The sequence below is a fragment of the Sus scrofa genome, chromosome 6 (genome assembly GCF_054392235.1).
Source record: "Sus scrofa isolate SSC_HxYL_T2T_F1_AM1 chromosome 6, Sscrofa_HxYL_maternal_Yorkshire_Landrace_v2.0, whole genome shotgun sequence".
In the NCBI taxonomy this organism is placed as follows: domain Eukaryota; kingdom Metazoa; phylum Chordata; class Mammalia; order Artiodactyla; family Suidae; genus Sus; species Sus scrofa.
The window spans coordinates 141,306,140-141,333,304 of NC_139388.1; the positions used below are offsets into that span (position 1 = coordinate 141,306,140).

At 36.2% G+C, this 27,165-nt stretch overlaps 1 protein-coding gene across 2 annotated transcripts in view; it reads right to left on the reverse strand.

Moving 5' to 3' along the window:
- The window catches only part of ST6GALNAC3 (ST6 N-acetylgalactosaminide alpha-2,6-sialyltransferase 3), a 569,262-nt gene that overhangs the window by 226,949 nt on the left and 315,148 nt on the right, over positions 1–27,165 (reverse strand). The window lies entirely within an intron of this gene.

Below are 27,165 nucleotides of genomic sequence, written 5' to 3' on the forward strand. Positions count from 1 at the left end.
CAATTCCTAATCTACATACAGGCAAACATCTCAAATCTCACCTGGTATTATATTAAAATTATGCATATTAAATTATAAATTAATGCTTTTAAACATGCTGGCAGCTAAGAATTTTACCAAACCAAGACAAAGTTTCTTAGCTGATGAAAGTCTCCACAGGAGGGTAAGAGTTTGCATGGGGGTGGAAATAACCTCTTCTTTCTGGCAAGGACATTATAATAGCATGAGAAATTATGTGGACTTTTTTTTCTTAATAATTTATTTTGAAATATGGTTGAAATTTCAGTTCAAGATAAACTAGTCATGACCAGTTTTATTATCTTTAAAATCGTCCTCCACATCTTTTCACTCAACGTGCTTTTCAAACTTTTTTCATAACAACAGTGAGCTGTGTTTCTGAAGCATTAAATGACTGCTGTCCAAGTCTGAGAAAACAAAAGGCCAGGGCAGATGACGTTTTTTTATAATGCGGTCTCTGTGCCTAAAGCGAGTACCTCTCCCTTTAGGAAAGCCTCCTTGAGGGAAATTCTCTTTAGAAATGCAAAGTGGCTGCTTTTAAGCCCTTGGGACGCAAAGTCAGCTGGAAATTGCCAAGCAGTCCTCTGACTCATGAATCCCTCTCCCTTCTGATACGATGCAGTAGGGCATTCAGGTTCAGACCAAGGGCAGGAGTTCAAGGACCACCCTTCTGCTGATTGGAATAAGCACCTCCACAGTCCTAGTTTGACCTTATAGGGTCAAATACCCTCTTACCGGATACCAAGGAGGAGCTACTATTTGAAAGATGAAGAGGCTGTGTTTCCCTACTCCCACTCCCCTTGGATTATAAAACTGTAGCTCCTCTAATCCTGGGGCAGAGCCTCCTTCTCTATTTCTTGCCTATCACTTTGTCTCTTGCTGAATTCTTTCTGCGCTGAGGCACAAAGAACCTGAACCTCAGTAAGTCCTGACATCAGGTGAGTGTGATTCTAATTTAAAAACCCTGGGTTCAAGTCCCAATCTGGGTTCTGGTTGGGTTCAAGTCATCAGTGCTCTCAGTGTCACTTCCATTGGTATGAAGGTTCTAGGACACTGTCTATGCTCCTACCGCAGGTCAATTTATAGACACAGATTCTTGTCTGCAAAAATGTTAAAGAATGTAAGCTCAAGGGAATCCTTGATATTATGGAGGTGGGCGGGAGGAAAATGTGGCTAGTCTTACCTCTTTTTAAGAGTCTGTGGTATTTTAATAATTAGCTTTATTTTCCTGTGTTTAAATATTATTTATATAGACTCTTTCTTTGGCTGCACCTGTGGCAGGCAGAAGTGCTTGGACCAGGGATCAAACCTGAGACATAGGAGTGATAACACTGAGTCCTTACCACTAGGCTACCCGGGAACTCCTATATAGACTCTAGAAACCAGTTTACTAAGACATGCCCAATTGATGCTTGCCTCATTAAAAAAAAAGAAAAAAAGAAAAAATGACCCAAACCAAAACTATTAGGTATTCGCTTTGATCTGTAAGTTTCACCGTTTGGTGAGTCAGTCACTTTTCTTTTCAAATTAGGACACATATGAAGACCTCTTTCTGTTTCTCTGCTCTAAATTTACACACACACACACACACACACACACAGGGTCACCCTTATCCAGCTAATGAGGCAGCTCACTCTCTCAGCCACTTTTTTCATCCTGCTTCTTACCAACCACTCTGGAAAATTCCCCTCTCTCTTCTTTGGGTAAGAACCTGAAAAATGGCCCTATCCTTTTTGAATGATATATTGGGACAACTGCCAAGCACTTTACATTTTCATCAGTAAGAATGAAATATTTAACCTTTACTTTTTTCACTGTGAATAAGCTTATAGACAATAGAATAGATAATTAAAATCTGTGAATTAAAACTTGCAAAACAGTGTGCTTTCCCCAGCAAAGAGGAATGGCCATGTACGAAAGGTCACCTGTCAACTAGTTCTAGTTATTAAATCTCTGCATTTATCACTAAGGTGGCTCTATGGAAAGCGAAGGTCAAGACATTAAATTATGAAACAGTCAGGATTAGAAAAGGTCACTAAAAACTCAAGTAAAATTTAACCAAACCTGCTAATTCTACACTCAAACATCCAGGGATGAAACACAGCAATGGATAGAGCTAATCGATCTCCCTACTTTAACCCCATATTGAAAATGAATTTCCATGTGATGCCTTGAAGTCTAAAATGAAACTTGCTCATCTCAAATAAAAACAGGAGCTTCGATAAATATTTCAGAATGAAAATCATGTTTGAATCGAACCAGGTTAAATTATTAAAAACATTGTTTTACACTTCTCTAAGGGTTGCTTTCTTTTCAACCACGAGAATGCAATTTAAAATACTGGTGATGGGGCACTCTTGGCACCTTAAATGCTTTACAGGACAATTAGCAACTCACCACTCACTAATTTACTACTTAAATGTTGAAACAAATGAGATCTTTGTTTTTCATCATGCAATTTGAATGGATTTGAACAAAGCAGGTTGAACAAAGCTCCAGAGACACACTTTTCAGTTTGCTGTCATTTATTCCTCTACTCTTCCTGAATGTCTTTAGAGTTTTAGTTTTAGAGGCTTCAACACGTATAATGATGCCATTGGGGAAAAGATTTTGCCTTTATTCTCCTTGATGTTCTTTTGAGGTCTTTCAAGAGAAAGGTACAAAAGAGGCATTAACAATCTGGCATTGTTTTTATTGCTTGACAAAGGGAAAAAAATGTATTTTAATTTTTCCCGTGTTTCAGGAATGATTAAGCAAGCTGTTTTCATCTACACGGAGTCACTTTCAGCAGACCTCTAACTGTGAGCAAAGAATTGTAAAGACGGTTCTAGAGAGAAATCAACACAGTTCAACCAAACCAGCCTTAAATGTATTTCTTTGCCCCTCTGCTAACCAGCCTCTTTCAGTTAATGCGGCTTTCAAAAGCAGTGTGTGTAAATCATATACTCTGAGTAACAGCACATAAAAAGACAGATTTGATAACCCACGGTTTGGCTCTGACTCTCTGTGGATTTGGGGTATGGCATTTACCTTGATTCCTACCTAGTGGCATTACTCCCAAGCATAAAACTTAATAGGGGGGTACATTAAAATGTTAATGTCAAGAAATAATTCTAAAACTGGAAACATAAAACCATGTTTCTCAGTCACAGGAGATGACGTGTTCTCTTTATTTGGCAGTTCCTTTAGCAAATGCATCTATCTAATCATGAAAGCATGCCAAAAGAAACCAGTTTGCTTTCTCTGGACTGGAAGGCAGATAGTGAGTCTTCTCAAACCACAAGTTTTCACCTATTGACTGGAAAATTAGAGGTGATTCATATTTCACTATCACTATCAGATCAAAACAAAATTCAACTAATTTTGAGGCCAAATTACCTCTGGATTATCTTCCTCTCCTTTGAGGAAGATAAGCTCAGGACCCAGGGCTAACGTACTATCCAGGTATATCATGTAAAGAAGGTAAGAACAAAAACTGATTCATGCTGTGGTATTACTCTCCCACCCTGTCACTCAACTAGGGACATGGTTCTCAACTAGCTGCACATTACAATGACCACGAGAGCTTTTAAAAAATTATAATGGTCAGACTACACCCAAGACCAACTGACTCAACCAACTCTTGAGGATGGTACCTGCACATACGTTGTTTCTTGTTTTTAAGTTTCACGCATCATTCCAATGAGCATCTAGGTTTGAGAAATATTGTCCTAGAGGAATTAGCAATGGTAAATGAGACCAGAGTGCCTGACAAAAAGGATGAAAAACAAAATGGTAAATTTGGATTCCTCAGGCACTTACGTGGGCAAGATGGTAGGAGAGTAAATCCTTCCAATTACCCCTCAAATACTACTAGATTGGTGAGCAGCACTTAGAATGGACATCAGCCCTAAAAGTCAGAGGTTATGAAGAACAAATGGTAAAGATATTGGAAATCTGCATGTAGTACCCATCATGAGAACTTTTATTTCCACAAAGTTATCATTACTGTACAGCATTAGAGGGCTCCTTTATGGTCTGGTCAGAATTTACTTTGGAAACAAATAGATGCTACTAATTGTCAGGTAGAATTTCTGCTGGCATGTAAGAATAGTGATAAATTGAACAATCACTGACATTCATTCAATACAGTTTTTTTTTTCTCATTTTATTTTCCATGCTGGAGCATGCATTAGTGGATTTGAGAGGAAGGGACTGGTGGAGATTGAGAAATTGCAATACAAAACAAGGGCTCACTAATGGAGTGAGAACCCAGGAAAGACAGGAGTCAATAATTTAAGGAATATTACTCAGCAATAAAAAGAATGAAATATTGTCATTTGCAGCAACATGTAAGTCAGACAAAGACAAATATTGTGATATCACTTATATGTGGAATCTAAAGAATAATACAAATGCACTTGCTTACAAAATTGTATCAGCCTCACAGACATAGAAAACAAAACATATAGTTACCAAAGGGGAAAAGGGTGGGATAGGGATAAATTAGGAGTATGGGGTTAACAGATATATACCAGTATACATAAAATAGATAAGCAAAAAGGAACTGCTGTAGAGCACACGGACTATATTCAATATCTCATAATAACCTACGGTGGAAAAGAATCTGAAAAAGAATTAATATATACGTGTGTGTGTTTGAATCCCTTTGCTGTATACCTGAAACTAACACAATATTTGAAATAACTATATTTCAATAATAAATAAATAAACAGATAAATAGATAAATAAATAAATGTAATCTAAGGGTACAGTTGGATGAGTAGCCTTTGAAAAAGTAGAGACACTCGTTTCTTTGATAGAGGAAAAAGAATTAAGAATGAAGAGAAATGTGACCTTTCAAGAGTGGAACCAAACTAGAATTGACTCCAGATTCCCTTACTCTTCTATAAAGCAAGTAAGCGGGTGATTATTAGGAGACTTAGAAATAAGGTTAACAGAATTTAGGAGAGAGATGAGCTGTTGAGACAGAATATTTTGAGAAAGAATTTAAAAGAGTCCCAATTGTGCCACAGTTAGAATTTAGAAATTAAGGATTTCTGATAAATATACTGAAGGTTATGCATTCTTTCTAGTACTGTTTAAGGGCATAGAGGTTAGTATGAAGAAAGAATTTAACCAGCTTCATCCAGGGCTGGAGACTGGGGCAAATGGTATATTGAAATATCAAAGTTGAGAAATAATTGTGGGCACCAGCAACACAATTCCAAGATGAATGTGGAAGGAAATGGTGAAAAAAATGAGCAAATGGAAGAGGTAAGGAAACAAGAATTTCTTAGTGGGGGTTATGGGCATTCACTGAAGACAGGAAGAGATATGTTTGCTTTGAATATCCTAAAAGTATGCTTATTTGGGAATAAGGAGAAAAATGTGGTTTATATAGGCTTTAAATTAAGGGCCTGTGATTTCTACTGAGACATGCTTCAAGAAAGAAGCTGTATTATAAGTCATTCCTTGTAGTTTGGAAATGCAAAAAAACAAAAAGCAAAAGATATTCAAATTCATTATTGTTAAAAAAAAAAAGTACATCTGTGGATCAGAAGAATTATTGCTAGATGACCATACTACTCAAGGCAGTCTATAGATTTTGTGAGATACCTATCAAAATACCAATTAAGTTTTCACAGAACTAGAACAATTTTAAAATCTGTAGGGAAACACAAAAGGCCCCAAACAACCATAACAATCAGGCTTTTAAAAAAGTGGAGCTGAAAGAACTAGATAATCTCATGGGAAAAAAAGTAAACCTAGATCCTTATATGCAAGAATCAGTTTCTGGTGAATTGGAAACATGTATCTGAAAGACAAAATGTAAGCTTTAAGAAAAAAAAAAATGAAGGAGAAAACTTTTCTAGTAACAGAATAGGAAATTTTTTTTTCTTTTTATGGCCGCACACATGACATATATAAGTTCCCAGGCTAGGGGTCAAATTAGAGCTACAGTTGCCGGCCTACAGCAACGCAGTATCTGAGCCACATCTGTGACCTACACCACAGTTCAGGGCAACACCAGATCCTCAACTCACTGATCGAGGCCAGGGATCAAATCCACATCTTCATGAATCATAGTTGGACTCATTAACCGTTAAGCCACGAAGGGACTCTGGAACTCTTTTAATTTTTATTTTATATTGGAGTATAGTTGATTGACAGTGCTGTGTCAGTTTCAGGTGTTTCTTTTTCAAATTCTTTCCCCATATAAGTTATTACAAAATATTGAGTAGAGTTCCCTGTGCTATACAATAGGTCCTTGTTAGTTATCTCTTTTATATACAGTAGTGTGTATCCTCCCCAACCTCTCCGCTCTGGTAACCATAAGTGTGTTTTCCATGTCTGTGAGTCTGTTTTCTATTTTGTAAATAACTTCACTGGTATCACTTTTTTTTTAGATCCACATATAAATGATATATGATATATATTTTTCTGTCTGATTTACTTCACTTAGTATGATAATCTCTAGGTTCACCCATGTTGTTGCAAATAGCATTATTTCATTCTTTTTATGGATAATATTCCATTGTATACCTATACCATATCTTTTTTATCCATTCCTTTCTCAAAAGACATTTAGGTTGTTCCCATGTCTTGGTTATCGGAAATAGTGTTGCAGTGAACACTGGGGTGCATGTATCATTTCAAATTATGGTTTTCTCCTATGCCTAGGAATGGGATTGCTCAATCATATTGTAGTTCTTAAGATATGAAAGCACTAACAAGAAAGAAAAAGATTGATAAAATAAACTGTATTAAATTTAAGAATAGCTGTCCTTTAAAAAAATGACATTAAGAGAGTGAAAAAGCAGGCTGCAGAGATATTTATACAGTTGATCCTTGAAAAACACATATTTGAACTGCAGGGATCCACTTACACAGGGATTTTTTTTTTTCCTCCAATAGTAAATACTACAGTACTACATGGTCTGCCATTGGTTGAATCCACAGATGTGAAACCAAGAATATGGAGGAATCATGTCTTCGGAGGGCCAACTATAAATTATGCATGGATTTTCAGCTGCACGGAGGGTATGGAGGGTTGGTGCACCTAATTCCTTTGTTGTTCAAGGGTCCACTCTATGTGTTTTCTTCCTTTCCTGGGTGTGTGTGTGTGTGTGTGTGTGTGTGTGTGTGTGTGTGTGTCCTAGAAAAGGCTAATATACAAAATATATAACAAATACTTACAAATCAATAACAATAATAAATCAACAATAACAATAATAAATCAACAGCCGACAGTCAAAGCAATAGTAAGACTGGCAAAAAAAATCAGTCGTTAAGTAGAAAAGGAAATTCAAATGACAAATAAACACAAGAAATAGTGCCTATCCTTAGTAATCAAGAAATGCAAATTAAAACGAGATGTGTTTAGACAGCTACCAGGTTGCAGAAAATAAAAACGTCTGACAATACCAAGTTTTTAAAAGAATATATAGTAACTGGAAATCTCAAGCAATAACTGGTAAGAGTGTGAACTTTACATTAACACTTCAGAAAACTGTAGCGTTACCCTGCATACTTGAATATATGTGTGCGCGTGCGTGTGCGTGTGTGTGTGTGTGTGTGTATGTGTATATATTCTATTTCCTGCAATACATTTCCCCGAAGAGTGCATTCTTTTAGGTACGAGGATTCAAGTACAAGCATATTCACAGCAGCATTATTTATAACACTCTTAAATTGCAAATAACACCAATTTTCATTAACACACGTGCAAGGGAATACTATTATGCATTGAAAACAAATGAACAACACGGATGAATCTTGAAAACATTACTTTGAACAAAAGCCAAAGGAACATATAGTAGAAGATTCTATTTATATAGTACTTTTAGAAAACTAACAGTAGTTTATTTTTTTTTAACATGGTAAGGAATATCATTCTGAAACCCAAACTGACATCACAGTTAACAGTGCCCTACCAGCACAGCAGTCATGTGCCATAAGATGGTAGTTAAAAATGGGCTTCTAAACAGTGTTTTGTAGATAAATATGTTGAGAAGTGTCACATATATTCTCTACCTCTTGAAGATTACCAATGCATATTAAATACTAAAGGCTATGAAAATTTATTCACTAGGGAAATCTGTCTCGTGTTGTTTAATTCTGAGTTTCATAAAATTATTTGGGAACCTCTTCCTTATTGGGGGGGGCAGGGCTGGGTAGGCAACCAATTAACATCCTATGGGATAATAGTTTGGAAACTCTAAACTAGATATAGTCTTATTAGATCTGGGAAAAAGACATGAATGCCCACTGATACCATAATTATTTCACATGGTTCTGGAAGTTCAATAAAAAAGCTGAACCCCAGAGGCAGAGTTGGGGTGGTATTAATACTGGAACAGAGGAAATAAAAATCATTTTTTATAGATTATATGATAACCTTCCTTGAAAACACAACAAGCCAGAGAACAATGATTAGAATTAAACGCAGAATTAAAAAAAAAATAGTAGCTGGCTACAACATGGATATACAAAATTACCAAATGTACAGCATCAGGAAAAACAGAACTAGTATAAAAAGAACTCTAATGCATAATAGCAATCAATATGCAAAATACCTAGGAAAAAATAAATAAGAAATTTTAAGAAAAATGAACATCTTATATAAGAATGAACTGTAATAGACTGTTCAAATATTGAATCATAAGTGGTTTGCAAGAAAAAAAAAAATCAAAGTTATACATCCAGACTAGATGCTGGCTGAAGTTCATTTTTGGTTTAAGATCTTGTAATCTCCTATTGGACAAGCTAAACCCTTTGAGTTATAAGAGTCTGGTATTGAGATTAAACATAAAATTTATACTCACTTTGGAATCTCTTTTGCCTTTATTGCTATGGTAATTATAGTTTGAAATCCTTTTCTTGTTTGAATAATTATTTTAAACTATTTTAAATCTTCTTCTAGATATCATGGGTTATTGACCCAGTAAATGAAATTACTGAGGCCACAGTATTTTAATGCTTTAATGAAGTGGCTTTCTAAAATGCACAGTCCCTGTGACCATGTAAAGCATAGCAATTAGCTAAAACTGAAAATTACCACTCTTCCAGGACCCAAGATTGCGGGAACTAGACAAACTAAAGACTCCACTCAGGCTTTAGAAGATCAAAAGACAATAAACAAATAATTACTCACAGGATGAATGAATCAACCAAAATGCTTTGAAAACTTCATTGCATCTTGGCCACAGTTTTAAGAGCAGATTTCAGACTTTCTTAGTGTCTTCTCCAAAATCCATGTAACCAAATTTTAGAACTTTCCACAGGGTTATTTTGATAAAGAGCAATTTGGGCATCTTACAAGCACCGAATATTGTAGTAACTTTACATGTTTTAAAGTTAAAAAAAAAAAAAAAGACACTTAACGATTTCAAAACCAAACTTATGGTTACCAAAGGGGAAACATAGGGGGGAGGATAAATTGGGAGGTTGGGATTAATAATATACATACTACTATATATAAAACAGATAACTAACAAGGACCTAATGTACAGCACAGGGAAATCTACTCAATATTCTGTAATAACCTATAGGGGAAAAGAATCTGATAAAGAATGGATATATGTATATGTATAACTGATTCACTTTGCTGAACACAAATTAACACTACATTGTAAGTAAAAAAATACTCCAATAAAATTTAAGAGAACTTCAGAAGAACAAAAATAAGGCTCTTAAGTGAAACCAGATCAATTGTCATTAAATATTAAAGCATAGCCAATTCAAAATATAAATGAAATTTTACTTTTTGGTTCATTTACAAAATAGAGGTTTATTCACAGTCCATGAAGGGGATGGGTCTCTTTCTCATCTTAAAAGAAGGAAATGTGAAACTTGTAAGAGTCTTGGCTGTGTACTGCAGCCAACATAAAAGCCTCATGACAGCTTCCCTGCCTCACACCTGGACTCATGTCTGATGCTGCATATCCGAAACATAGGGCCTAATTAATAAGCTATGAATCAAGTATGAAAATATTACTGACTGTGGCCTGACAGTAATATTTTATTATTAAAATATTATTATAAAATAAGCGATTATTTTTTAAATAATAAATATTTTTATTATTTAAAAAGAAGTAAACAAACAAACTTTCAGTACCATTTGGTGGAGGGGTCGAAGTGTGGGGTGTGAAGGGTGAAGGAGACAGGGAAAACGGTGAAAAGCCAATTTTTCTAGTTCTAATTTTTAAGAAAATGTTTTTCGTGTATATACGTGTGCACACGTTCCTGTAAACAAACAACTGCTAATTTTAGGCAAAGTATAGTTAACATTTCAAAAAATAGGATTTGCTCCAACTAAAGGTTTATCTCCTATTAGAGGAGATAAGAAGTTTATCACACTGTGACCATATCATTTCTATACCTTTTTTGGTGCCAAAAGCATACATTTGCCCATAAACTGTATTTTCCAAAATGGGCTAAATAATGAAAACATAATTTAAAATAAAAGCTATTAATATCAGGGCTCTGAAAGTTTAATATGTAAACATTTACATATAAATATACACAGTTTTATTTTTATTTATTTTTTTTTTTATTTATTTTTTTTTTTTTGGCTTTTTGGCATTTCTTGGGCCGCTCCTGCAGCATATGGAGGTTCCCAGGCTAGGGGTCTAATCGGAGCTGTAGCCACCAGCCTACGCCGGAGCCACAGCAACGCAGGATCTGAGCCCGTCTGCAACCTACACCACAGCTCACAGCAACGCCGGATCGTTAACCCGCTGAGCAAGGGCAGGGATCGAACCCTCAACCTCATGGTTCCTAGTCGGATTCGTTAACCACTGTGCCACGACGGGAACTCCAATATACACAGTTTTATAGTGTAATTTCAATACCATCAACCTTCAACATTCCCTCATCATTCAGCAACATTCATATTTCCACTGCTATCTCATCTGAAAGAACTTAAGTTGGCTTAAGAAAATTATAATGGAGCCAGTTTCTAGCAGCATAGTAGAATACAAATAAGCAGTGGCTTTGTCATCAGATTTGCATTCAAATCCCCCCATCACTTTCTATCTGTGTATTTTTGCATAGATTTCTCAGCTCTCACCTCTGTTTCTGCAACCCACTTATTAGTTACCCATGAACAACCTCTGTATTTGCTCCATGGTAATCTTGAGTAAAATTCAACACTACTACTCATCTCCCACAAAAGAAAGACCACCCCACGGAGCATAAATGGATAATGTAAATTTAGCTGAAGATAGCTTGGGGATGTGGAAAAAGATTCTCCCCTTTTAGATCTTCAGTTCTTCCAAGCAACACACCCTAGATTCTATATCTTCATTTCTTTACAAAGCAGTATATCCAGGATCCCTCTGGGTTAAATGCTCACATCTATTACTCACCCAGTTTCCTAAACACTTCGTAGTTTTCAAGTTCCAACCTTCTTAGGGATGAGTAGAGAGGCATCAATAACAAATCACGTGATTAATAAATAAAAGCACATGTGCACACATTTTCAAGGGGGAAAGGAGAGCTTTTTATTCCCTTCATTGTATCATGTGAGGATTCCCTTCAGAAGCTGTAAAATCATTCTGTTTTGGCTTTCCTCTTTGTTATTTTTCTTAGAAGATGTGAGTAATAAAGTTACATATGTTCCAGAAGCATCATCCACTTGTTACTTTCATTTTTTTTTTTATTCCACATCCGTCTGCTTGGTAGAAAAATGCTACTTAGAAAACAACAGGAGGTAAAAAGTCAGATGCAGCTTAGGGACACACAGAGGGAAGGCTTCTGTGTGGGCTGGATCACATATGTGGAATACGAATGGTGAATAAAATCATTCTTTCATCTCATGATGAGATAAACTCAGACCTCAGTTACCCCATTGTCCCACAGAGGAAACAACTGTGATCCATCCTTAAGACTGCGCTGCAAGCTTCAAAAGACAACCAAAGACAGGAAAATTCCACTAATGGCTATCTGTCTCCTCTGAGTGACAATAAGATAGTTCCAAATCAAACGCAGCATCAGGACTTATTTCATACAAACAAAAGGATAGATTACACTAAAATTTTTTAAAGAAAATTTTATTTCAAAATAGATTTCCTGGCTGGGTTTTAGGAAGACTGTTCTCAAAAAAAAAAAAATGTGTTATTTATAGTCCTTTTTGGAAAACTAGTTAGGTTTTATGCATAGTATGGATAACCACAGATGGCAGTAAAGTGTATAATGTATGCAAAGAGGAATGGTTCCAGGCTGATATTTTTTCCCTGGAAAACTTTCTAATATTTCCACATTAATAATGGACCATTATCTAGAAATCGAAGCTGCTAAGTCCAAACACCATAGGATTTGTAGTTTTGCTTTGAATGTGTGCTTGCAATTATCCAGCTGCAAGTTAAATGCAGTGTAGCCTATGGCTTCCCAAGCTGAGTTTTTGCTTTTATTTCTAGCCAATTGACCTGTGCTCTAGTTTTTGACTGGAACATTAGTCTACAAAAATGTCCTGGATGAATGAGATGACACTGCCACCAAACCCTAAGTTCCAACGCTCAGGCTGGAAGTCTAACCTCTAATTTACTCTAGTCCCAGGCTGATTAGACCCATTATTTAATGAAGTCTCTCTTGGTTGTCCGTCTATCAAATTATTTGTATTCATGGAGAGAAAGTGATAAGCCAAAATGCTAATTATCCATTTTTCTAAAATAAAGTGTCCATGCTAAGAATAACAATGAGTTATTAAAAGAGCACTTTTCATCTAACATATTATATCTTAACAAGCTCTTTAAATCCAGGGGTTTTCATTGCTGGACATCTTATCTAATAAAAAGGAAGATGTTTACCTTCTATCTATTCTCTCAGCACTGGGCTACAGCTTTCGAATTTGAAAGCTGTGGGAAATAATGAGATAAGATGGGGAAATCCAGTCTTTAAAAACAGATTTAAAAAAAAAAAAAAAACCCTATCCCTAATGTATTGATTCATATCATTTGTTCAAATACATGAGTCTTAAACAGGAGTTTTCAACTGGGAGTGATACTGTCTCCAAGTGACACTTGGAAATGTTTGGAGACAACTTTGGTTGTCACAATAGGGGGTGGGGGTAGATACTACTGGTAACTAGAGGGTAGAAGCCAAGAATGCTGGTAAAGATCCTTCAGTGAACAGCAAAGACCCCACAACAAAGAATTATCTGGCCCCAAATGTCAATGGTGCTGAGGTTGAGAAACTCAGGTCTAAAAGGAATCGAGGACTCCTAATAAATGATTGGGCAATAGGTCTAATGAAATCAGGCAATATAAATGCTATGGGTGTAATCTTTTCTGTGTTCCAAGTTTTACTGATTTTTCACAAAAGCCTAACTTCTCAGAATAATATCGGTTGCTGAATGTAGGTCAAGCCCTAATTTGACAAGATCCCACATTTACATCTCTAGAAAACTTTCCCTCTGATGAAAACTGGATGGATAAAAATGTGTACTGATGGAGAAATAGGAAAAAAAAGAAAGAGGGTAGATAGGAAGAAGAGACAGGGATTGCCGCTGGAAAGTGAGTAAAGTCAATTCCAGTGTTTTAGGTCAAACATACATATTGCTAAAAGCGTTGTGACTTATTTCTAAAGAATATGCAGTCCTGCAAAAAGTTTTATTAGCGAGTGAATTTATGTGCTACCTATGTAATCAGCATTACTTTCCCACATAACCCATCTTCATTTATGTACAACCACCCAGCTAGAATAATTTCCATCCCCTGTCCCAGACTCCCCACACTCACACTTGAGGACTTTCACACAGGGACTGCCTTCGCCCAAGAGCTGAAATAACTGTCACCACCACAACCATTTTATTAATCACTTAAAGAATTAATAGACATTTGGATAACTGGGAATAAAGTGATTTGGAGAGCATAAATAATGCACCATTTGGTTTTTGGTGTATACTTCTAGGATTAAACTTCCAGGGCAAAGTCCTAAGTTATTTTTTTCATCATAAAACAACTTATAGGTTCAACCTCTTCTAGACTTCCTAGAGGAAAAGTCAAGAGAAAACAGTTTATTTTCTAGACAGGTTTCTGTTTCCTTGGCACACAAACTCCTGGCACTAGAGAGCTGTAAGGAACACAGTGGTTTGGGGTTGGCAAGCTCTGAGCATCTCAGTTCCCAGCAGCCAGGCTCCTCTGAGGCCTGCCAAAGCCACAAAGCAACACTTAGTCTTTGGAGCCAAAACCCCTTGGGAGGGAACCATCGTCCTCTGTGCAAAAACTCAGCACATGCTCCATTAGCTAAAAGGTTGATTGCCAGTAGCAGAATCTTTAATAAACCTTAGCTGATTTTTGAAATTTGAAGGATACTAGTGTTACAGGAGTTCGATAGTCAATAAAGTATTGATAATATAGATGCCAGAAAGAAGCAGCCATCTCTACTACTTAACACCAAAGTCCCTCTCATTGGCTCAGATCTAATTCAACAAATTCCTTTCAAAAGCAAAAAAAAAAAAAAAAAAAAATCTTGGAAATAAAGATAATAATGGCTGCAGATACTGGGAGAAAGAATCATAAACATTTATTTATACAGAACAACATATCTAAAATTCACGTATACCCAATGAGGAAACATTTATTAGATTGCAAGGTGGTTCTTTCCAAAGAAAACACAGAAATAAAAGTACCATGAAGCCAATATAAATAATAAATTACTTCTATAAATAAATGAGCACAGGGAAATCTAGCAAAACCCACAAAAACAAGAGTCATACATATAACTGAGTTGTATGTAAAGCCTGGATTAAAGGTCAATATGATACAATGATAGGAAGTGGTAGCAGATCACTGATAGAGGAGAAAGCAAATATCCAGCTGGGTTAAATTGTTGGCTACTATAAAAAATTAAATTATATACTTTCTTAATAAATGGTACCAAAAAGCTAGGCTGAGTGTATAAACAGTATTATGTGAAAGCAGAATACTTAATCATGTAGAAAACAAATGCATTAGGATGTTTGGCATTTGATCTTATTTCGCATTATTTTCTCTGTATGATCACTCTTTCATTTCCTCCTTGACAGATAAATTGTGTCCAAAACAAAAATCTTCCAGAAAAAAAAATATTGAAAATGTGGTTGATGTGTGCCATACAGTATTAAGAGTATAAATTAAAACTGATTTCAAAGGTTAAATGTAATGAAGTGTATCTAAGATACACAGTTACCAATTAAAAACATATTTGTGGTAATTAGCATTCAAAATAAACATGGCGATCCTGAGCTCAGGAATCCACATCTCATATTCTCAAAAGGCATATAGACCCATGAAAGCAAGTGAATCCAAAAACAAACTCCACAAAGCAAGACAAAACCCTCTGGCATTCGTTTAAAAGTCTCCTTAAGGAGACTGCTTTATTATTTCTTTTAACACCCAGATCAACAAAGTTCCCAGTGCATGTAGAATAAACTCCAAACCTTTCACATGGCCTCAGGCAGCCAATCATAATCTGCCAGCAAACTTAAGCTCTGTACATTTCTTGACCAGGTCTTGTTCTTGCCTCAGCCTCAGGACTTGGAATACTCTGTTCCTTTATTCTTGGCTTTGACCTCCACTTCTGTGCCTTTTTTTTTTTTTTTTTTTTTTTTGGCAGGTACTTTCTCACCATTGCAGAACCAAGCTTAAATGTTAGCTTTCCAAACAAGTCTTTTCCTGACCAAAGTAAATCCTTCCCATTAGGCCCTTTCATAGCACACAGTATTGTAGCCTCAGAGACATTATCATAATTATAATTGTGTATTTACGAATCCATTAACTCATTATCAGTCTCTCCCATTACATCCTAGATTTCTTGGAAGAAGAGAACAGTACATTTGACTCTGCATCCATGACACCAAGCTGCCTGCCCCAAGGCAGGTGTTAATAAATATTTCTGAACAAATGAAAATAGATTCAGATGTGCTGTAAATATCACACTGGTTAAGAGACTTAGCTGTGATGTTTACTGATAGAGTGGTTTCAACATCATTATCCAACATCAGTGTCATATAGGGTTCTTCTTTATTTATACAGCATCTTATATTTTTCAGAACAAGTCTGAATTTTTTTTTTTTTTTTGTCTTTTTGCCTTTGAGGGCCACACCCGAGGCATAGACCCCCTAGGTTCCCAGGCTAGGGGTGTAATCTGAGCTGTAGCCACCGGCCTACACCAGAACCACAGCAACGCGGGATCTGAGCCCTATCTGCAACCTAGACCACAGCTCATGGCAACGCCGGATCCTTAACCCACTGAGCCAGGCCAGGGATCAAACCCACAGCCTCATGGTTCCTAGTTGGGTTTGTTAACCACTGAGCCACGACGGGAACTCCAAATTTTTTTAAGTGCGAGTAAAATCTGAGGAATCTCCAAAAATATGGAGACCTCTGGTTTCACTGAGACATACAGTTTACTAGCTTCCTATTGAACTGGGAAACAATATAAAATATAAAATGTCCTTGGTGTATTTAGTGCCAAGCCATACAAATATAAGTCTTTGTGTACATGAGCACATGTGCACATGTGTCAAAACACACCCATAAGCAGATTCCTAGCCAGGAGCTCTGCTGGACACTGTCTTGACAGAGATATGTGAGACTTTATCCCCTGAGTTCTTTCCTCTCTTGAAACTTTTCAAAAATTACTTTTTTAACCTACATTTTACTTTAACATCCAAGAGGTCTAACATGAAGTTTCAGATAAAGTACCGTATTGAGTTAGAGGGACTGAATCTAAAACAGACTTGAATTTACAATAAAAAGGTTATGATACCTAGAGAACCCAGGATGACAGGATTTTTTTTCTTAAGTAGGTCAGTTCAAATGGGTACCACGTGAAAAAGGAAGAGGGGTTTGAAAACAAGAAAAATAAAAAATAACAATAGGGTAGGATTATTCATCTACATAGAAGACCATAAAACAATTTTTAACCTTCATGTTTAAGAAAATAAAAGGCAGATTTTAAGAGCTATTGGAAGAGTACAAGGTGTAACTTTCAATTATAGTTTTAATAGTTAATAATTAGATGGTAAGTTTTTTAAAAGTAAGGAAATTGTTTTGTCCTTTGCAGAACTCCAGCATCCAAAATAGTGTCTGACATGTAGTAGGCAATCGGTAAATACCTGTTAAATGAATAAAGGCAATAATAGCAACTTCTATAAACACTTTCTCAAATATTGTGCTTAAAAAGCTCATAAATAAGATACCAACTAACCATCACATCAACCTTAGGAGGAAGGTTTATCATTACCCTTTTATAAATGAATTAACACAGTCCAAATAATTTCTCCAGGATCTGAGAGCAAAGCTAGCATTCACATCCAGGACTAGTTGACTGCAGAGCCTGCATTTATAACCACCATTCTAAACAGGCTTTTTGGACATGCAGCACTGAATGGAAGAGAAATGCAACCACGTTTAAAGGATGTGCAGAAAGAAAAATCAGAATATAAGATGAACTACAGAGTTGGAGAACGGCACCTATTTCTGTGCAATCAGTTCAGTGAAGCTGCAAGTACGATGCCACAGGATATTATGGAGGTGGCTAAAGGCAGGATGGGGGTGGGAAAGGGAGTCCAGAAAGAATAGATAGCAAACAAATAAAGAGCTTATTCCTTTCCAGAGTAACAACTATACCGCTAGCCGCAACATTGCCAGTGCTGTCAGAAGAACCTTACAGAAATGAGGCAGACCCTGTTTTTCAAAAGAGTAATAATGAAAAAATAAAGTCCTGTGGTGCTTTTCCTCTATCTGCCCTGCTTATAAATTCATAGCACAGCATGGCGGTTATTAAAATCCCATATGTGAGAACCACACACAGCACAAAGAGATATGAATTGGCGTTCCACGGAGATAATGCTATCTAATGGGCAAAACAAGTAGTAGGGTTTCATTTTTATTCCGAGTACATTTGCAAAGGGCTCAGCAGCTAGCTACTTCGCATGGATAGCTGCTTCTCCCCTTCCTTCCTATGGATTAATAAGTGGGATATACAAGAGTAGGGTCGTGATCTGCCCAAGTTTGGATATTCCCATGACAGTTTTTCTTTGCTTGCAACTTTTGAAATAGAGTGGATTAAGATTGTCTCCAGTTGCCCTGGCACAGAAGAAGGGCAGAGCACAACCACTCTATTCCCTGCATGGCATCAGGCAGGCGCGGGAGTCTGAAGGGGCTCACCATTTCTGGTCCAGGAGTGCACCAGAAACTCGCCTCGTAGCCCAGCACAGGCTGGCTTACACTTGGTTATTTTTGGGTTCCTTTCTTCCCAGGTTTGTGTCTTTCTTTGGTCAGAAAAGACTGCTGAATGTCCTATTAGAGGAAATCAAATATGACTAACAGCAACAAATGTTGGTCTATGTGCTCTGACAGAGTGGAAAGCAGCATCCTAGACCAGAAAGCCAATTTTAAGAATATCCTATGATCTTAACCAACAGAAAACCTTATATCTGAAATTTCCTAAGTAACTTAGTGCTGGAATTTAAGGCAAACCAATGGCATCTTTTTAATGCATTTACTCTGAAGTCCCAATATTTTCAACAGCAGGTAAATTCTTGTCCATAGATACCTGGACCAGGTTATGGGTAGAAAACACTAAAGAACAAAGAAGTTTAAAATTTAACTAGAACACAAAGTCTTTCCAAGAAATCAAACCCCCCAAAACATCTAAACAGAATCTAAATCAAAAAAAAAAAAATCTGCAGTGTGTGGGAAAAGGATAATAAAGACAGGAAATTAACAAAATGTGAAGGACTTCTGAGTTGGAACATCATTCATTCAGGAAATACTTAATAAGCATCTGCACTGATCCTGCCCAGGAGGATTCCACAGGGAAGAGAGAGATGAAGTCTGTCCTCCTGCAGCTCCCATTCAGTGCTGAGAGGGAAGGTAGAAGACCACCTCCTGTAGCCCTAGAGTTACCTTAGTTTTTTAAAAAAATTAAATGGTTTGTCTGATGACCTACTTTTTCTTCAAAGAAACCTTGAGCTCCAATGTAAAAACTCATTTACTGAGACGACAGCTTGAAATGAGGAGGAACAATCTTGGGAGCCACGGTGAGACAACCCTCTCCAGCCTGGGAAGAAGACCAGAGAAACCACACCCAAGAGCAAGGAGAAGGCAGCAAGATGAAAGGCCATTCTGGGGAGAGGGTGAGGCTAAAATGAGCCTTTCACTTCCTTGTGTGGGAAAGAGAAAACGCTGGGTGGGAAAAGTGGGAGCTTCCTGGAATGAAACTTCACTATCCAACTTGTTAGATCTCTTCAAAACCTCTACTGATGTAAGTCAACCATCTAACGACCACATCGGAAAAGGGCTAGTGATTCAGGACTACTCTGATTTCAAGAATCATTTACATAGAGGTCATAGATACTCTCACCAGAATAAGGCTACATAACCCCTATGTATGTGAGATACGAAGGTAGGCAAAAAACAGGGAGGAATAAAAATCTCAAGGCTAACAGTGAAGAGGCCTGGGTTCTAGGTTCATCTCTATCACCCATAGTTATGAGACTGTTCGGCAAGTCACTTCCTCTCTCGTCATCCTATATGTCAGTGGCAAACAGCCTCTGCTTGTCTAAAGGAAGGGTTATCAGGAGAATAAAACAAAATAGATTTTAAGAAACAAGAAAAGGATACATTTGGAAAGCTCATGGCTCATTTTCACAGTTCATTTCAGCTTAGTTTAAGCCTCTTGGCTGAGAGTAATTAAAAAATAACATCTACTGTAATGGTAATTACTATAATTTACAGAGTGCTAATACATGTACCAGGCACATATCTCATTTAATCCTTACAACTCTGTGGGGTTCCTAGGATTACTGCCCACATATTACAAAGGAGGAAGCCGAGGCCCTGAGAAGCGAAATGTTTTTTGTGAAAATCCATATATCTGGTATATCAACTCAAATCCACCTGACTCCAAAGCCTACAGGTTAAAGCACTCCACTGTTGTAGTTCTTACTCATCTCTCAAGATTTAATTCAGTTCAAATCAGTATAATTTCATTCGATTCAGTCCACAAAGAGATTTTTTTTTTTTTAAATACATAGCTTTTCAGAGTTCAGGTAGCTTACACATGTGCAGAAAATGACATTTGCCTACCTTTGGGCGAGTTCTCAACGTACTTAGCCATGAGTTCTTACACAGTGAAGGGTGATTGCATCGGGAAGGGACAGAGGTCACATGTCCTGGCACTCACAATATGGGTCCTTAGCACAGTGCTAAGCTGCTCTTGACACTCTCCAGGGCTGCAGGGTCCCGCCAGAGTTAAGAAAACAAATTCTTCTCATCTAATTCTTAACACTTACACTAATTTATGCAGCTCTCTTCAGGCTTCTGGTTTATGAGCCAACTTTGTCATCAGTGTAAGCTCATCCTCATCCATAGAAAGAAAACAGAATCAGTTCCTAAAATATCTGTGCCTCCAGCTTTCCGGAAATCCCATCTCCTGACTGCTCAGTATAGTGCTAGGTATTAGAGGGATTTAAAACAAATATAACAAACGGTCCAAGCCCCCAAGGCAATTAGAGTAACAATCACAAACATTTATAGAGTGCTTACTTTTGTGCCAGGCGCTGTTTTAAGTAATTATTGACTCATTTGATTCTCAAAACAGCACTATGACATAGGTATTATTGTTACCTTGATTTTACAGTGAAGAAACTAAGACACTGAGTTTAAGTGATTTGCCCAAGTATTAAGCTGGGATTTAAACCAACTACTACGTCTCCGGGGCTATGTCTTTAACTACTGCATCGTGCTGCCCCTGTGTAACATGCCCTATGTGATGGGGAAAAGAAAGAGATCTGAGACAATTAAATAATACCATTAGCTGGTATATTTATTTCCATAATAAATAATAGATGAGATTGCTAATAGGGTTTAAAAGTAAGACTTTATTAGGCGGAGGGAGGTTCAAGGAGAATACAGAAATGGAACCCAAGAAATTCCCTGTTTGTAATATTTGCCTGCTTTTCACCCAGAAAGCACTTTGGCTTTTTTTTTTTTTTTTTTTTTTTTTAATCTTGAGTGGTTTGGCTTTGGGGATTTTTATTAAAAGATACATTTAATGAGATATAACATATATAAGTAGGAAAACAAAAAACTATTCTGACCTCTATCATTATAACTTCATTTTGCCTGTTTTAGAATTTATAAATGGAATCACATGCAATGCATTCTTTGTGTCTGGCTTTGTTTGCTCGTTACTGCATCTGTGAGACCCATCCATGTTGCATATGGATAGCAGTAGTTCATTCACTATTCCATTATATGAATATATGACATACAATTTTTCATTCCACTGTTGATAGACAAAGGGTTGTTTTCAACTTCATGGATATAATTGTACATCTCCCTCTCTGCCAAAGGTACCATTTGTGTTAGGTATCCAGGAATAGAATTACTGGGTCATAGGGTATGTGTATGTTCTTATTATCTTTTTGTTATTGATTATAGCCTGATTTCACTGTGATCAGAGGAAATACTACATGTAACTTCAGTCCACTGAATGTTTTAAAGATTTACTTTATTCATTAGCATGTAATCAATTTTATTGACTGTTTCGTGTTATACCTGAAAAGAATGTGTACATTACAGCTTTTGGGTAAAGGGTTCTATATATGTCATTGAGGTTAAGGTTTTGTTAACTGTTGTTCAAATATATATATTCTTACTCTTATTTTTGTCTGCTAGTTTAATTTTAATACCATATTATTATTCACATTTTTGTCAGCTAACTTAACAAAGAGAGAGAGCAATTCTATTAATTTTCCAACTGATTGTCAGATTATCCACTTCCAAATTTTGTCAGTTTTTGCTTCAAACAATTTGTGTTATTAACTGCGTATCTTTTAAGATTATTGAATATTACTGTCAAATTGCTAATTTTATTACTAATACGGTCTTCATCTTCTTTCCTTAAATCTATAGTGTCATATCAGTGTTTATCACTAATATGGCCTCTTTCACTTTTAGCATAACTTCTTCCCTTAAAATCTCCTTTTTATAAGTGTTTTCATGGTATATCTTTTGACATTCTTTTATTTCCAAACTTTCTGTGTCCTGATATTTAAGAATGTGTTTATTCAGGTGGCATAAAAACTATTTTTATATGATTGAGCAATATGTCTTTTTAATGAAAATATTTAAATCATTTATATTTGATATAACTATGCATATATCTGGATTTAAATTTACCACTTTGTTTCTTATTTCAATTTATTCTTTGTTTCTATTTTTTTCTTGTCTTTTAATCAGGTAATTTTTTCTTTTTACTTTTCCATGTCTTTTTTATTGATCTGTTACTCTACATTCTTGTATTTACTTTTTTATTTTTACCCTGGAAATTACATTAAGCATTCTTAACTTACTAGGTAAGTTTGTATTTTTACCAGTTCCCAAATATTTCAAGAATCTTACAACACTTTAAAACTTTACTCTGCTCCTATATTTTTTGCTATTATTGTCATGTATTTTAATTTCTAGACATTATTCTTTCTGTTGGCACAATATTTATCTGTATTTACCTTCATATTAAGCCTTTCTCTTGTTTTTCATTCTTTTTTTTTTTTTTGGTTCCAGTACTTCCATGTAGGTTCATTTCCTTTTGCCTAAATAATCCTTTTTAATATTTTACTGTGAGTCTGCTGTCAACAAATTCTCTGATTTTGTTCATCTGCAAATATCTTTATTTCATCTTTACTTTGAAGGGTATTGTCACTTAGTAAAGAATTAGGTTGGCAGCCTAAAGATTATTATTTTCTTTCAGCACTTTGAAGATGCAATTCCACTGTCATATGGATTCAACCATCTGCACTGAAAAAGCAGTTTCAGTCTTACTATTATTCCTTTGAAGGCTCTTTTTTTTTCTTTCTTTCTTTCTCTTTTCTCTGGTAGCCTTCAATGTATATTCCTTTGTCTTAGGTTTTCAACAGCTTCATTCTGACGTTCCTAGGTATGCTTTTATTTGTATTTATGATGTTTACAGTTCATGAAGCTTTATAAAGTTGTACTTTAAGGTCTTTAGCATTTTGAAAAATCTGTAGGCCACACAGTTTCAAATGTGACTGCTGCATTCTTTATCTCTTTGACTTCTGGGGCTCCATATGTACATGTGTAATATCATTGTTTCTCTAACAACTTGAAATGATTTTTTTTTCCTTTTAGTTATAATCTTAGACTAATTCTGTCATAAAATAAATTGAGTATTTTGTGGCAAAGTCAATTGCTATAATTTATACATACTCCATCCTTAATTAATTATCTTGTTAGGAATGGATACTAAAAGTGATGTCAGGAGTTCCTGTCGTGGCGCAGTGGTTAACGAATCCAACTAGGAACCATGAGGTTGCGGGTTCGATCCCTGGCCTTGCTCAGTGGGTTGACGATCCGGCGTTGCCGTGAGCTGTGGTGTAGGTTGCAGACTCGGCTCGGATCCTGCGTTGCTGTGGCTCTGGCATAGGCTGGCAGCTACAGCTCCGATTAGACCCCTAGCCTGGGAAACTCCATATGCCGTGGGAGCGGCCCAAGAAATGGCAAAAAATAAATAAATAAAAGTGATGTCAGGATTATTTTGAGAAGCACCATGTTAGTTTTTTTCCATTGGGTTTCATGGTCTGTTATGTTCTTTTCTTTATCTTTCATCCTTTCGTCTCCAATCTATTATGTGCTTCAATTTCATCCTTTTCGGCTCCAATCTATTATGTGTTTCAATCTATTACGTTTTACTAACATTTTATGCTTTACCAATCTTCTCTTCTACTATGGACAATGTACTACCAACACATCTCTTGCTGGAGTTCCTGCTGTGCAGTGGGTTAGGAATCTGACTGCAGTGGCTTGGGTCACTGCGGAGGTGTGGGTTTGATCCCTGACCTGGAACAGTGGGTTAAAGGATCTGGCATTGACACAACTGTGGCATAGGTCACAGCTGCAGCTTGGACTCAATCCCTGGCTTGATAACTTCCATATGCCATGCGTATAGCCATTAAAAAATAAAAATAAATAAACACATCTGTTGCATTCTTAATTTATGTCTGAATTCTAGGATTTACATTTGACCCTCGTTTATAGATTACAGTTATATAATAATTAACATCTATTTTTCTTAAACACTTTAATCATAGCTTTTTAAAATTTTTCTGATAATTCAATATATCAATAACCTGTAGTCTATCCATATTTCCTTTGAAATTCAGTTACTTAGTCTTGTTTCCTGACAGGTCTGGAAATTTCCATTGACTACTGTACTTTTAAGGGTGTTAAGACTTTGAATGATATCTTCCTACACAGAGGATTTCACTTTCTTCTGGAGGACAGCATAGGCGCATTATCTTGGTCCTGTAGATAACAGTCTATTTCCAGCTTTTCTTTCCTATTAGAGCCAGCTCTTCTGAGTCTCAGTTGGGAGTCTGCCATTTTTACCAGGTTCCTTCCCCCTTCAGGGGCTCTGAACTACAATTACTGCCTCTTCAATTCTATGGGATTGTTTAAATCTCTGTTTAGACTTTTAGTCTCTTAAATGCTGCATTCTTCTTGGCTTCCCAGTTTCGCATTCTGCTTGTGCACAGTGTGGAAGTTCACAGACCCCTAGGGAAAGTGGCATGCTGAATGCTGGCTCAGATATCTCTGAGTTCCCTTTTCTCCGGCATCTTCATCCTTCATGTTATGGCTGTCTTAGTACTGAACATGAGCTTTTGTCTCCTAATTCCACTGAATTCCTGTCAAAGCTAGGCCACTACTTTCCCTTCAGCCCCAATGCTCCTTTTATGTATTACAAATGTATCACAGGGATAAATCCATTAAGAAGGTCCTGCTCACATTTCCTTTTTTTCAGCTATCCTGACTTCTTAAATTCTAGCCCCTTTAGCTGCATTCTGATACCTTCAAGCAGTAATTGATCCAGATTCCTAGTAGAATTAGTCTGATACCAGCTTCTCCATCATGTCTGTAAGCAATGTGCTTACAGAATTCAATAATGTAGAAAATTGCTAACATCACTAAATAATAACAAATATTCAATAAATATCTACTAACATTATTATTCTTACATATTAGCTAATATTTAGTTCAGGGACATCTTTTAGTGTAATGTTCCTGGGAGCTCTTACTCTAAACTCTCAATTCCACATGTTGTTTATTCCAATACTTGCCTTGGCATTGCAAATTCTTATGTATTGCCCTTAGGTCATATGATGTCGGATTTGCCTGGTATCTGGTAATCTTGTATTACCATAAAAAGTCCTTTAAAATCCTCTAAAGGTGTGGGTGGGTGGGTGTGGGTATGTGTGTGTGTGTATGTGTGTTTGCTTTTGTTTCGATTTTTTAGCAGCCCAAAATATTATCAAACAAAACCTTACAAAGATTCCAATAAGTGCATCCAGAGCTACCCATTTTGATTACTCTTCTCTCACTCTTCCTCATGATAGATAAATAGATAGATAGATAGATAGATAGATAGATAGACAGACAGATAGATAAACATTCCTGAGTTGTGCAGTCGTAGAGCCCAAAAGCTCTGAGGAACCCAGTTTAAAAATTACTGCCGTAGTGACAACTTCTGGACACTGCAGCCCTTTCAACAAAATAATCTTTAAATAGTAAAGTCATAATTTTGGAAACACTGCCCAGAATTTTATCTCCTTTAAATCACAATATAGAAAGGCCCATTATGACTCAACTAAAATTTCTGGTAATTTTTACACATCACCACACTCCTTTAGTGCTCAGCAGAATCCATGTTATTATATATCTCCTCCATAATATGCTAAATACACAACATCCAGAAAAAACAAGCATCAGATAAGGCAGCATACAATCATTATCACATTATCGTTTGATTGTCACATATAACCAAACACAACTCTGATTCAATGTCAATCTCTTCAATGCTAGAAGAAAACCACATAGAAAAAAAAAAAAATGTGAAGTATGAAAGCACCAGGGAGGAAAAAGAAAAGAGAAAAGATGAACAAGAAAACATGTTTTATATAAAGGTAAACATCTTAGGTCTCATGTGATATTGTCAAGGCACAATGTCACGTTCAAAGGAATAGAGTTGAAAAATACAATAACTTAAAAACGATTCAAGTCTTATTTCAGTCTCTCAAAAATAAATTTAAAAGTAGATAGTTGAATAGACAAATAAGAGATCTAAGACATAATCCAACACTCCTCTTCCTTTCTAATAAACTATTAAATTGAAACATACCATCAGAAAAAGGTATAAATCATAAATGCACAGCCTAATGGATAACTTCAAATTGACCATGGGTATGTAACCCAACACCAAAGGTCATGAAATAGAAGGCTACAATGGCCTCAGAAATGTTTTGTGCCATTCCCCATTTACTACCCTCTCTCTATTCCCAAAAGGTAACCACTATACCAATAGATCAGCTTCGTCTACTTTTGAATTTTATATAAATGAAACATGCAGATGTGGCTTTTAACATCTTGTTTCTTTTTTGTTATCTTTGTGAGACTTGCCCACATTTCCTTTTTCAGTGCTATATAGTGTCTTATGGTATAAATATACAATTTGTTTATCCATTCCACTACTGGACATTTTTATTATTCCCAAATATAGCTATTTTGAATAAAGGTGCTATAAACATTTAAGTATATGATGTTCAGTGCTCATAAGTACTCATTTTGTTTGAATAGATACTTAGAAGTAGAACTGTTAGGTTATAGGATACAGGCATACCTCAGAGATATTGTGGGTTCAGTTCTGGACCATTGCAAAAAAGTGAATATAGCAATAAACTGAGTCACACCAATTTCTTAGTTTTCCAGTGCATATAAAAGTTAGGCTTATACTGTAGTCTATTAAGTGTGCAAAGCCTTATGTCTTAAAAAGCAATGTACATGCTTAATCAAAAAAAATACTCTTGCTAAAGAAATGCTAACTCTCATCTGAGCATTCAGTGAGTGGAAGAAGCAACATCAAAGACCACTGATCACAGAACACCATAATATATATAAAAAAAATAATGAAAAGTTTTGCAATACTGTGAAATTACCAAAATGAGACACAGAGACAAAAAGTGAGCAAATGCTGCTGGGAAAAAGGCACCAATAGACTTATTTGATACAAGGCTACCACAAACGTTCAATTTGTAAAAAACACACACTACCTATAAGGCATAATAAAACAAGGTATGCTTGTATATATATATGTTCAATT